The 12,464-nt window shown below is 46.9% G+C and overlaps 1 long non-coding RNA gene across 1 annotated transcript; it reads left to right on the forward strand.

Moving 5' to 3' along the window:
• Positions 1-6,067: 6,067 nt before the first annotated feature.
• LOC119087789 lies at positions 6,068-6,679 on the forward strand. Its single transcript, XR_005091270.1, has 2 exons — positions 6,068-6,360; positions 6,616-6,679. It is a non-coding gene; the product is annotated as an uncharacterized LOC119087789 (long non-coding RNA).
• The last annotated feature ends 5,785 nt before the right edge of the window (positions 6,680-12,464 follow it).

Genomic DNA, 12,464 nt, shown 5'->3' on the forward strand with positions numbered 1-12,464 from the left:
TTCCCCTGGGGATTCAGCTTATATGTAAAATCGAGGTAGAGGGATGTCTGCTCAGCCCATGGAGCAAAAAGAAGCAAAGTAAGGTCAGAAGAATTGTCACAAAGTCCAGGAGAGGAAAAACTTGTAGTCACAAGTGAGAGCAGAAGAGAGATGTAAGTCCTCGACCTGATTCGACCAGCCCAAGGAAGGTAGGATTCAAGAAAAAAAAAACCAAGAGATGTACAAGAAAGAGGCTTGGACCACATAAGGTATACTCAGTGAGTCAGAGTGCTCTGTGGTCCCGTCCTTCCATCGTTGAAAGTCTGTGAAAGCTGCCGTGAGTTCTCCAGTCAGATGAACTGCAATGCTTTCAGACTGCCGTTGGTCACTGAGGCCTTGCCTTCCGTCTCGCTAAGGACATTGTCTGTCTGTGTAATATGATGTTACTTTTATCTATTAGAATATGCAGCATCACATGCCATGGCTGAATGACTTTATTAATGAGCACTACTAAGAAACACAGAGATGATTTCCCAACATAAGAGCCCAGAGAAGAGAAGCCTGTCCACCTGTGCTCCAGGGTCTGCTTCCCAGCTCTCAGCCAGGCAGGGCTACGGCGGCTCTCTTATGTTGTGTCCATCCAATCCCATCTTCTGGATTCCACCTAACTTTCTTTTGCAGTCGCCACTCTCCCAGGAAGGTGTCCAGTCATTGGAGTTGGGAGTTCAATGAGTACAAAGTGGAGTGCCTTCGTCCCGTCTGAGGTAACTATTGTTTTGTTACTCAATGCTGCCAGGTTAGTAAGGTGCATTGATGGTTTTGAGTTGTGAATACCTTACCTTGATGCTAAATGGTATGAACTGAGTCAAATGGTGTTTTAGTGAGCAGAGTTATGAGTATATATTCAAAATTGATTTCCTTAGCTAACTTTTGCTCAAATCTGAAAAAAAAATCTCACTATCACTAGATAGATAGAAATGATCACTCATTTTTAGGTCAAAAAAAAAAAAAGAAAAAGAAAAAGAAGAAAAAAGAAACAGCATAATAATTTTCATCAAGGTACACTGAATACAGGCATTGGGGTAAATGGAAGTAGATGTTCAGAAATAATGGAATATAAGGGGCTCCCTAATCTCATGGTACTCTAGGTACTCTAGGCAGGTCCCCTAATAACAGAGAATGGCTGACTTGAATATTAATTATCGTTACATTGCTTGTAACATTGAAATGTGGGACAAGGGTTGATGTTTGAGCCTGCCAGTCCTAGCATCTTGATTTGGGTTTTCTTGATGGTAGAAGAGAGAGAATGTATTTGATCTGAACCAAAGCCTATGATATTTTCTCTAATTTCTTCATAAGGTAGAGGTATGTGATGAACACACGTCATGGGCTGGACTGTTGGGATGACAGAGCCTGGGTTTTTTTTTTTTTTTCATTTTTCCTTATTAAGAAATTTTCTACTCCTCCACATGCTATCCACAGATTCCCCCTCCTCCTTATTCCCACCTCCCAGCCCTCTTTCCCAAGCCACCCCACATCCCCACATCCCCCAAATCGAGGTCTCCCATGGGGAGTCAGCAGAGCCCAGCACACTGAGCCTAGGCAGGTCCAAGGCCCTTCCCACTGCACCAAGGTTGTACAAGGCATCACACCACAGGCATTGGATTCCAGAAGCCTGGCCATAGACCAGGGACAGATCCCGATCCCCCTGCCTGGGTGCCCCCCAAGCAGTTCGAGCCTAACAACCATCTTCCATGTCAAGAGGGCCTAGTCCAGTCCCATGGGGGCTCCACAGCCACCAGTCCACAGTTCATGGGCTTCCACTGGTGTGGCTGGTCATCTCTGCATGTCCTCCCATCATGATCTCGACATCCCTCACCTACAGAATCTCTCCTCTCTCTCACCAATTGGATTCCCAGAGCTCAGCCTGGTACCTGGCTGTGAATCTCTGTATCTGCCACTGGACAAAGGCTCTATGATGACAGCTAGGTTATTTGCTAGGCTGATCACCAGAGTAGACCGGTCCAGGCACCCTCTGGACCACTGCCAGCAGACCAAGGTGGGGTCAACCTTGTGGATTCCTGAGAGCCTCTCCAGCACCCTGCCTCTTCCTATTCCCATGATGTCCTCATCTATCATGGTATCTTCCTCCTGACCTCCCACTCTGCTCTTGTTCCAGCTGGACCCTCCCATTTCTCTATGTTCTCATCCCCCACTCCTCACCCTCTGCCACTCGTCTCCACATTCCCAGGGTCCACTCATGTGATCCAGGCTTTCCTTTACTAGCTCTCCATGTGGTTGCATCTGAGGGTCCTGTTTTTTTTTTTTTTTTGTTTTTGTTGTTTTTCGAGCGGTTTTTCTGTGTAGCTTTAGCGCTCTCTGGAGTTATGGTAGCAGGTGGCTCGAATGGACGCTGGCTGTGGTTTTGGATGGAAAGCTACTGGTCTGGTTTTTCTCTGTCTGTTGCAGAAGGAGCTGGTCCATACACTTGACCATCAAGACATCAGTTTCCTACCACAAGAGTGGTACTGTTTCCAAGCCAGCTTGGAAATACAAACCAATTGGACCTTGGCTTTCCATCTTGTTACTGCTGGGAAATAACACCCACCATGGCACTGATCTACTGCAAAGAAGACCACACAGAAGAGGACTTCATCTTGTACAACTAATGCCTCAGAGGAGATGCCTGTGGTTTCTGTTTCCTGTGACGGACACCCCACTTATCCTTGTTCATCTCACAGTTGTTAGAAGTACAGAACTTTTCAATGTCATTGGGATCGATCATGTCTTCTGGCAGCTCCTACACATGGGTTGTCCTTTCATTCAAAGTCATGAGGACATAAGGTGGTGATGTCACTGCCTGTGTCCACATAGCCCAGATGTTAGAAGGGTTGGTAGCTAAATAGGATGTGTTCTGTGTTGGTGAGAGTTTTTTTTATTGTTCTTTCTCTACTAAAGCAGTTGGGCACACAGTTATTGGTATTATTTAGCAGAGCCTGACTTCCTCAGCTCTACTCAATTTGTAGCAAATTGAGTGATATCGGGAAAGGGGTTTTCTTTTTAACCTTGCTGTAACCATGCAACCCACCAGACACCTGTGGACCACCTGTACTCTGTGTGGCCCATCCCAGGAAGGCCTTTGCCTGAGCTCTTCATCATTTTTTGGGGTAGGCAGCATAAATAGAAGACGCCAGGACTGTCACCGGGGAACAGCTCCCAAAGTCCCAGCAACAAGAGGAAGAGAATATTGGCAAGGTTTCAGTCAGTGGTGTCTAGTCTTGTCTTTAGTGCACCAGGTCCTAAAGAGCTGCATGTGGCTGTAAGGATCTCAAGGGCTCAGGAGGGGTTTCCTGGCATGATTTCACTGGTCTTTGCAGAGCTGTGCACTGAGTAGGACACATCCCCTTCCTGTTCTGCAGAGGAGGGAGCAAGCTCAGGGCTCAGGGACCAGCTCACATTCTTTAGTTTGTAGTGACGCATCCCAGGTTTTGCGAGTGCTGCTTCAGGGCTCCTTTTCCAACGCAGGTTCTTTCCATTTTTCCATTTAGTGGTGTTCTGCAACTTCAAGACAGTCTTTTGAGGTTGTGGCCATGAGTCACCCCATCCTCTGGTTATTTGTATTATGGTAGAATTGAGAAGACAAAAGGGCACCTTTGGCTAAACAGTAAATCCATCTATTCTTACCCCCAAAGATACACACATTTATCAGTTTCTTGTGTTTTCTGCCATAGGCAGGTATATGTATGTCATGATGTATCACATTAAATTTTTGATCATATACTCCTTTCAGTGTTTTTTTACTGTAGTAGTGAATACTTCTTGTTTCTGGGAATGACCTGAGTGTTGTAGGACAGAAGAATCCCTGGCTTCTACCTACAAGGCGACAGAATCACTCCTCTGCTGTGGGATGGTCTGACAAATGTGTTGCTCTGATTGGTCAATAAATAAAACACTGATTGTCCAGTGGCTAGGCAGGAAGTATAGGCCTTGTGGGCAAGGCAGAAAAAACTCTAGCTACACTCATTCATTCCTATACTCTCAAATTTATAACCATGTCCAGGGTAATTCACCCATAAGCCAACCAGAAACAGCAGTAGAAGAGATAGACCCATCTGTTGGGTGAGAGAGATTTGTCCTGACTGTGGGCCAGGCAGGAAAACTCTAGCTACAAATGGCGCCCAACGAGTGGGCAAGAGTTTCCACCTAAAACCTGAGAAAAAGATTCTAAAACGGAGCTAAAAACAGCTTCCTAATTGTCTCAAAGCTTTGCCGGTTTGAGCTACCTGTGGGTTCCTAGCGTGTGCGCTTGACCTGCAGTATGGTGGGAATGAGGCCTCTGCAAATGGCACATAAATGCTTCGTGGTGGATTTAGCCTTGGCTAGTACAAAACAAAAAAAGAGGTTTCTGGGCTACACACTACTTGGATAAAAGCATAGACCCATGATAGCTCCCAGGGCTGGCGGTAAATGTACCACTGCCATGTTGGGAAGCTGAGGTGGGCGGAGCCAGCAGCCATAGTGCCCTTTCAGTCTTACAAATGCTGCAGTTTAAAGCAATAGATTCACAATAAGACAGATTCAGATGTAATAGTTTACAATGTGTGTAAAATACACGTAGGCTTGAAAGAGACAAAAAGGGTGATATATACAGTTATATAAACAAATACATAGGTTTAAAAAATAAAGTCTTTAAAGAGACAATAAGATTAATATAAAAAATAAGCCATGTAAAGATGAATATTACACAGAGAATCTGGATTGTGTTGTCTTTGGGATTTTTAACTGCAGAAAAACATCTGATCGTAAAAGATGTTGAGTTAAACCAATATGTATATTTTGAAGATACCTTGACTTCAAAATTTGGATGTAAGGATGTGTTGCTTTGGAAAGGAGACTCTGCTTTTGTTTCCACAGAAAACAAGAGGCTATGGATTTGTTCCAGATTAAGATACATCAGGTTTGACCAGCCAAGACCCCCTGAAAGGTCTCCGATGACACCATGGCCCAGATAATCCAACGTCCAGAATCGTTTCAAGGCAACTGGCTCAGATGATACAGCCTCATGGACTATTCCATAATCCTAAATTTTTCTTTGTGTCCCCAAAAGATACAGTGTCCCCCTCCAGCAGGAAGTAGTAAAAGAAGCTATGCCCAAATTCCCAAATTATATGTAATTTTACTTTGTTAAGGTTAAAACCTTCCTTTTTGAAAAAAAAGGGGGGGGGAAGTTCTGTGGGACGTTCTGTATGGCAAATTTGTTGCTCTGATTGGTCAATAAAGAAAACACTGATTGGCCTGTGGCTAGGCAGGAAGTATAGGCGGGACTAACAGGGAGGAGAAAAGAAAGAACAGGAAGGCAGAAGGAGTCACTGCTAGCTACCGCCAGGACAAGCAGAATGTGAAGATGCCGGCAAGCCATGAGCCACATGGCAAGGTATAGATTTATGGAAATGGATTAATTTAAGCTGTAAGAACAGTTAGCAAGAAGCCTGCCACGGCCATACAGTTTGTAAGCAATATAAGTCTCTGTGTTTACTTGGTTGAGTCTGAGCGGCTGTGGGACTGGCAGGTGACAGAGATTTGTCCTGACTGTGGGCAAGGCAGAAAAACTCTAGCTATACCCTCCCCTTGCTCTGACAGCTGTCACTGTCTCCAGACATTACCTAAGTTCTCTGAGGTGCAGTTTTGTCCTGTACTGAAGAAAAGCAGAAGGATCCATACTGTGATCTGAGAGTGGAGAAGAGACACCAATGTCCCTATGTCTTTTTGGAAGTTTGGAAGTAGGATCTGTTTCCTCATTGCCATCCTTGGCTTCCTGAGTGCTGGGATGACAGGTACACACCACAGTGTCTACTTGACTGTCCTTTGGACAGGTACACACCACAGTGTCTACTTGACTGTCCTTTGGACAGGTACACACCACAGTGTCTACTTGACTGTCCTTTGGACAGGTACACACCACAGTGTCTACTTGACTGTCCTTTGGACAGGTACACACCACAGTGTCTACTTGACTGTCCTTTGACAGTACACACAGTGTCTACTTGACTGTCCTTTGGACAGGTATACACCACTGTGTCTGCTTGACTGTCCTTTGGATATGGTGTTTGTTGTCATATGCTTGGTTCTGGAGAAGGGCACAGGCCTGTCTCTCCAGGAAAGGAGAAAGAGGACAACAAGGCTTTTCAGGGCACACCTCTTATTTCTAGCACTCTAGAATCCTTCATGCAGGGGCCACATTACCAGCATCTCGGGGAAAGGTGGACATTTTCTGTGCAACCTAATCAATATTGTTTCTTTCCTCAGTTTCTTCATTGGAAAACTGTCCAAGGACCATAAGCCCTGAACTTTATTCCTGAGGGGAAAAATAACACCTTGAAGGTGGGTCTTCATTTTCCCTGTGGTCCATCTAAAAGCTTCAGGGCATCAACAGAGTGACTGAAATGTAAGCTGTAGAGATTCTGAGCACCAGAGTGGGAGAGGAGAGCCGGGGTCACCTCTGCAGCGCACGATGGAGTGGGCTGACAGGGTCAGGCTAAGGTGGGGTGTGAGGTGTTGCTGCCACACCCGACTCAGTCCTTTCCCACTTCAGTGACATTAGAACTGTCCTAACTCGGTTTCTGTTTTGTATGGCAGAGTTTAAAGAACACAGCCCTTTCCTAAAGCTGAGATACTCATCCTGGACTCTTGGGGAAAAAAACCCACCAGCGGTTACAAGGTACACCTGATACAAGTCAGCGATGACCGCACAGGAGCAGGAGGAGGTGCCCTGGAGTAACTATGTGGTTTTTAATGTGCTAGTTTATCAGAGGGGGCAAAGGTTGGTAAAAAAAAAAATAGAATAGTGGTAGTGAAATGGAGGCATCAACCAGACTTAGCCTGCTTGTCTAAGCGGGACAGAAATCTCTCATTTTCTGCAATGACCAGAGCAAGAAAGCTGACCATCATGAAAATCTTCACCAGATTTTAAGATTCCTGAACTCAGGATTTGGAAGTCTGACGGATATGTGGTTTGTTGGTAATGTTTGGTCTTTCCGGCAGCACCTGTTGAGTCATATCTGGAAGTTAGTTAGGCTTGTGGAGGACACCCAGGCTCTGCAGTGCTCCCGTGTGGGGAGGGGATGCACAGTGGGCACCCGCGCACTGTTGTGTCTCTGGACTGTTTCACACCCTGGTGCTGACAGTCAGCGGAGGGCTAAGCAGCAACCCGGAGCACTGAACAACGCAGGAGGTGTGCCTCTGCCTGCTGATGTCTCCCTCCATCTCTTTTGCCTCCACTGTGCCTCTTACTTGGCTCAGGCTACAGAGTCTTGTGTGGTACTGTTCTGAGTCCTGCCATGCTATCTGATAAAAAAAAAATGCGCTTTAGATTGTTAAGCCAAGTCAGTTTTCAGATCCTCAACTTTTAAGGATTCTACAGAAATTTGGTGATTGCTGACAGCTTTTGGAAGAAGCAGCTTTGAAATGTCTGATACCGCTGTGCAGATCACACTGCAGGCAAGAAAGAGAAGGCAGGCTGCTGAGTTGTATTGGCCCTGGAAGCATCCCTGATCTTGAAGGGGACTGGTTAGTCAGTGCAAATACTGTGTTTGGGAGGTGATAACTCAGCATATCGAAAAGTATTGATCTTCTAAACAACTGGCAATCAAGAAAATAGCAACAGATTGAAATAATGAGGAAATCTTGTGAGATTGTGAGAGTAGGAATCGACTTTCAAGTAGCAGTTACTAGGGGGAAAAATCCTTGTGGGAAATCCATTTTCAAATACATGGAAGAAAGAAGGGAAGGAGGTCTGGGCTCAGAGGCTCTCCAGTTTTCCCAGACGCCCCTGCTGTGCTTTCCTACTTATCCTGTGTTCTGGGGAACATTGCCTAGATGGTCTTACCCAAGGGTTGCTAACGTTTGTCTCCTATCTAGACTCTCTCTGTTTCTGACTTCCCTGGTTTTCTTGGTTTCTCCCGCTGTTCTCCCTTCAGTCATCAATTCAACCCTACATGAAACTCCCAGAGCTTTTTGGAGCTCACACACTATTTAGTTTATGGGATAGCGTAGTCATTTGTCAAGAGTTGGACTTCCTGGAGGCCTTGAGTCCATCTTATAGCTATGAGCGAGGGCAACTGGTCTAGAAGAGTCTGAAGACTGAGCAGGGCCCCCAACGGCCTTTGTCCTGCAAGATGGAGACCCTAGAATACCGGTGGTGTGGCTCAGTCCATGTCTGAAAGAGGCAAAATCAAGAAAGCCGATTGTGCAACTCAGTCTGAGGTCTGAGAACCCACATCCTGGAGTCCAAAGGCCAGGAGACCTGGAGCTCTGATGCCCAAGGGCATAGAAAGAGTGTACCAGTTCCAGGACAGAGTCAGGGAAGATCTCCCTTTCCAGTCCCCTTTCCTCCTATCCAGCTCCCACTGGCTCTATGGTGCCCACCATACTGAGAATGGACCTTGCCCACTCAACCCATGCACATGCACCAGTTTCCTTAGAAACCCTCACAGCTCCACCCAGGAACAATGCTCTGTCCACTCAAGCTGACACAACAGTCTACTGTAGCAGCTCCCAGTCAGCTGTGGCCAGTGGCTGGAGAAGAGACCTCACATGTCCCCTTTCTGGTGCCATCAGGATAGGGAGCTACTCAGAGTCGGAAGCTGGGGTTAATCCTGGTGACTAAGCATTGCTCTCCCGGGGCTACCAAAAGATTTCTTCTTGGGAGACATGGTCTCATGGACTCAGAGATTTTCTCACTTCACCACCACAGTTGAAAGCTTTCACCACGTGGTTGTGCCCCATAATCTCTGCTTCGAGTTACTAGAGTCCACCAAAGCCAGCCTCACTCGAAGAACAAAAAGCTGTGGGGTGCTACGCAGGACAGTGGGAAAGAAATGCAAGCTCTTTGCTCAGTTGAGACTATTTCTCCCCCTTGGCCTCTTGTGACTCTTGGAAAAGACACCCAGGGTGTGATTCCATGTCAATCCTCCCATGGAAGAGGGAACAGTGGACTGTAGGACATGGTGACCTTGAGGGTGGACTGTAGGACATGGTGACCTTGAGGGTGGACTGTAGGACATGGTGACCTTGAGGGTGGACTGTAAGACATGGTGACCTTGAGGGTGGACTATAGGACATGGTGACCTTGAGGGTGGACTGTAGGACATGGTGATCTTGAGGGTGGACTGTAGGACATGGTGACCTTGAGGGTGGACTGTAAGACATGGTCACCTTGAGGGTGGACTGTAGGACATGGTGACCTTGAGGGTGGACTGTAGGACATGGTCACCTTGAAGGTGGTGACTTAGTATTTTGCCGCTCTTTGGAGTCCCTAGAGTTGAGCTGATAGCTTCAATGCTGTACTTATTTCCTTCTAGCAGGAGTGGGAGGCTCATGCCTGTAAACTCAGCCCTTGGGAATCTGAAGCTGGAGGCTTTCCTCAAGTCTGAGGCCACCCTGGGCTAGAAAGTGAATTCTGGACACCTCATTAATGGTAGACCCATAAATATAAAATAAGTAAAGGCTTGGTATGTGCCCACACAAAGTGCTTAGTCTCTTTGTAGAGTTGGCAGTCACGCCAAAGGATGAGGAGCACGCTGGACAGGGTGGGCAGCAGCAGCCCTCGGAACTCTGAGGAAGGGAAGATCTCTGAGTGCAGAACCTCTAGCACCCACTGCCCGCTGCTGAGGGAAGCGGAGCAGACGTCACCTGGGTAGAGACAGCCTGAAGAGGGAAACTCTGAAGAGAAGAGGGGTGGGCCTCCCTTGGAGCACCTCAAGAATTCAAGCTAATGTGTTTGGCTGCTGCAGGAAGTCCTCCAAAGGCTGTGCTGCTGTCCAGCTTGTGCGGAAAGGGACTGGCTCCAGGGTCTTTATCGTCTGTCACTTTACAGAGTGACAACCTGCGTGAGCGGCCAAGACTGGGAACCATGGAGGGGAATGATCTGGGCAAACAAAAGAACCGATGTTGCAGATTTGGGGAAAGGGCCATCACTCAGTTTTTTTTTTTTTAATTGCCACCTCAGAGTACACCAGGGAATTGTGACCGGTTGTTTTTGCCTTGGCAGGTGAGAAACCAACGCCTGAGTCCAAGTGTGATGACCCCAGTTCAGGAGGATGGTCCCGACTCAAGGAAGAACTCTTCACCCACAGAGTTTCTGACCTTAGGCTGGTTCCATGTATGCCAATGCGACTCTCCGAGGGCCCTTCCTGCCTTCTTGTCGTGTTAGAGAAACAGTTCTGTCTCTGAACAGACCAAATCTGATTTAGACCACTGACCTCCCCTTGCATGTGGTTCTCAGCACACTTGACTGTTAGTGCTCCACTACTGGGTCATGAGCATTTCCCAGGGCTTTTACAGTTTTCCTCAACTTTATCATTGACTGGTTACCCCATCTCTGAAAAATAAAATAAAATCTGTACCAGCAACTTTCAAGTATATAATACATTGTTTTGTGTTGTATGCTCACCATTTTACAATAAAGCTCTCTTGAACTTACAAAGAACTCAACAGCCTCTTTACACACTTCACTCCACTTGTTCTCAGTGCTGGGAAGGAACTTACCGTGAACTCCAAATGTATTCCTTGTGGTTATAAATAACTCTGCACTTGAAGAGGAGTTGGGGGGTAGCTGTAGAGAGCTCCTCAGCCCTGACTTCCTAGGCAGACAAAGCATGATTATCTGGACTCTCTGAGAAGTCTATGACTTGTTTTACCCTCTCACACCCACATCCAGAGAGCCTTTTTGTCTAGTGCAGATATACATATGTACCACACACACTGACGAATGCTTCCAGAGCCCATGGTGGTTGTATGCTCCACTAAACACAGTGAGTACATGAATGATTCTGGGTGTTACAGGGAGGAAAAGGCCTCTATTGTTGAGACCTTAGAAAAAAAGTAAACCCCGTAAAATAGAGTATTAGCTGGTGTGGTGGTTTGAATAGGTAAGGCCCCCATAGACTTAGGTGTTTGATGTTTGGCCATAGGAAGTGGCACTATTAAGAGATGTGGCCTTGTTGGAGGAAGTGTGTCACTGTGGGGGTGGGCTTTGAGGTCTCAAGCTACACCCAGGGTGGGACAGTTCACTTCCTGTTGCCTGAGAATCCAGATATAGAACTCTCAGCTACCTCTCCAGCTACCATAAATGCTGCCAAGCTTCTCACCATGATAGTGAACTAAACCTCTGAACTCTAAGTCAGCCCCAGTTCAGTGTTTTCATTTATGAGAGCTGCTGTGGTCCTGGTGTCTCTTTAAGGCAATAAAGCACTGACTAAAACAGCTGGCTGCTCCAAAAAGCTTCCTTTAAACCCCAAATCAAGACATTTGGAAACAGCAGTTCTGACAGTAGAGGTGATTATTTTTATGCTATATTAACATCCTGTGGCTACTGTAACAAATGACCGCAAACCTGGTAGGGAATTATTTTTTTTTAATAATGTAGAGGCTGTAAATCTGCCGTCAGGACTGTATTTCCCTGACAGGCTTGCAGAACCCACCCTTTGCCATTTCCAACCTCTGGGTGCTCCCGACATTCTGGAGCTTTGACTGCAGAGCACCAGCTCCTGCCTCAGGCTCCACATACCTTCTCCGTGTCTTTCTTCTGCATTTCTTAAGAGGATGGTTGTCTTGACATGGGGCTCTCCCATCTACCTGCCTCTTGGATTTGTCCGTCATCATGTAGGCCAGTGGTTTTCAATCTTCCTGATGCTGCAACACTTTAGTACAGTTCCTCATGATGTGGTGACCGCCAACCATAAAATTATTTCACTGCTACTTCATAACTGTAATTTTGCTACTGTTATGAGTGAATTGTGATGTAAGTATCTTATATATGACCCCTGTGGGGGTCGAGACCAACAGGTTGAGAAACATGATGTAGGCAGTTCCCTCAAATGGGACCACATGAAGCTACCACTATGCATTTGTAGTAGCCCTACTATGTGATATGCCCAGAACAGGCATCCAAGTCGGGAGGTAGGAAGGGCCCAGCTTCCTCAGCAGGCCTGATTTCCTTATAACCAGCTAGCGAGGTCCAGCCTGGGCTCTGGGGTAGCTTCACTGTCCATAGTGTGGGAAGGAGAGAGATGGCAGCTTCTCTGTGGAGCTTCAGGGTACATCTAACAGAAGGGAAGCCAGGCTCCAGGGGTGTAGTACAAGATGGGAGAGAGACAGCAAGGTTTCCACGTGCAGCGGTCTGCACCAGTACACAAAACTGTTCCAAGCGGAAGAGGATTCAGCCATCTTTTACAAGGTGTTTCCCTCCCTTCTGTGAGCTAACGACTGGGAAGTGGTGGGCGGGTGCATCAGAGATGGCAGAGAGAGTCCCAAAGGCACCAGGGGAGTAAAGGGAGTGGGCAGCACTGTGCCCCAGGGAGGATCAGGTGTGACTAAGACTCCGAATGTATGCCTTGGTTTCCGAGCTGTACACTTTGGGGAGGAATGGGCGATGCTCACAGTACATTCCCATTGAACAAGAGCCTGCAGGTGGCCCCCATTGCAGG

The sequence above is a fragment of the Peromyscus leucopus genome, chromosome 4, assembly GCF_004664715.2.
Source record: "Peromyscus leucopus breed LL Stock chromosome 4, UCI_PerLeu_2.1, whole genome shotgun sequence".
In the NCBI taxonomy this organism is placed as follows: domain Eukaryota; kingdom Metazoa; phylum Chordata; class Mammalia; order Rodentia; family Cricetidae; genus Peromyscus; species Peromyscus leucopus.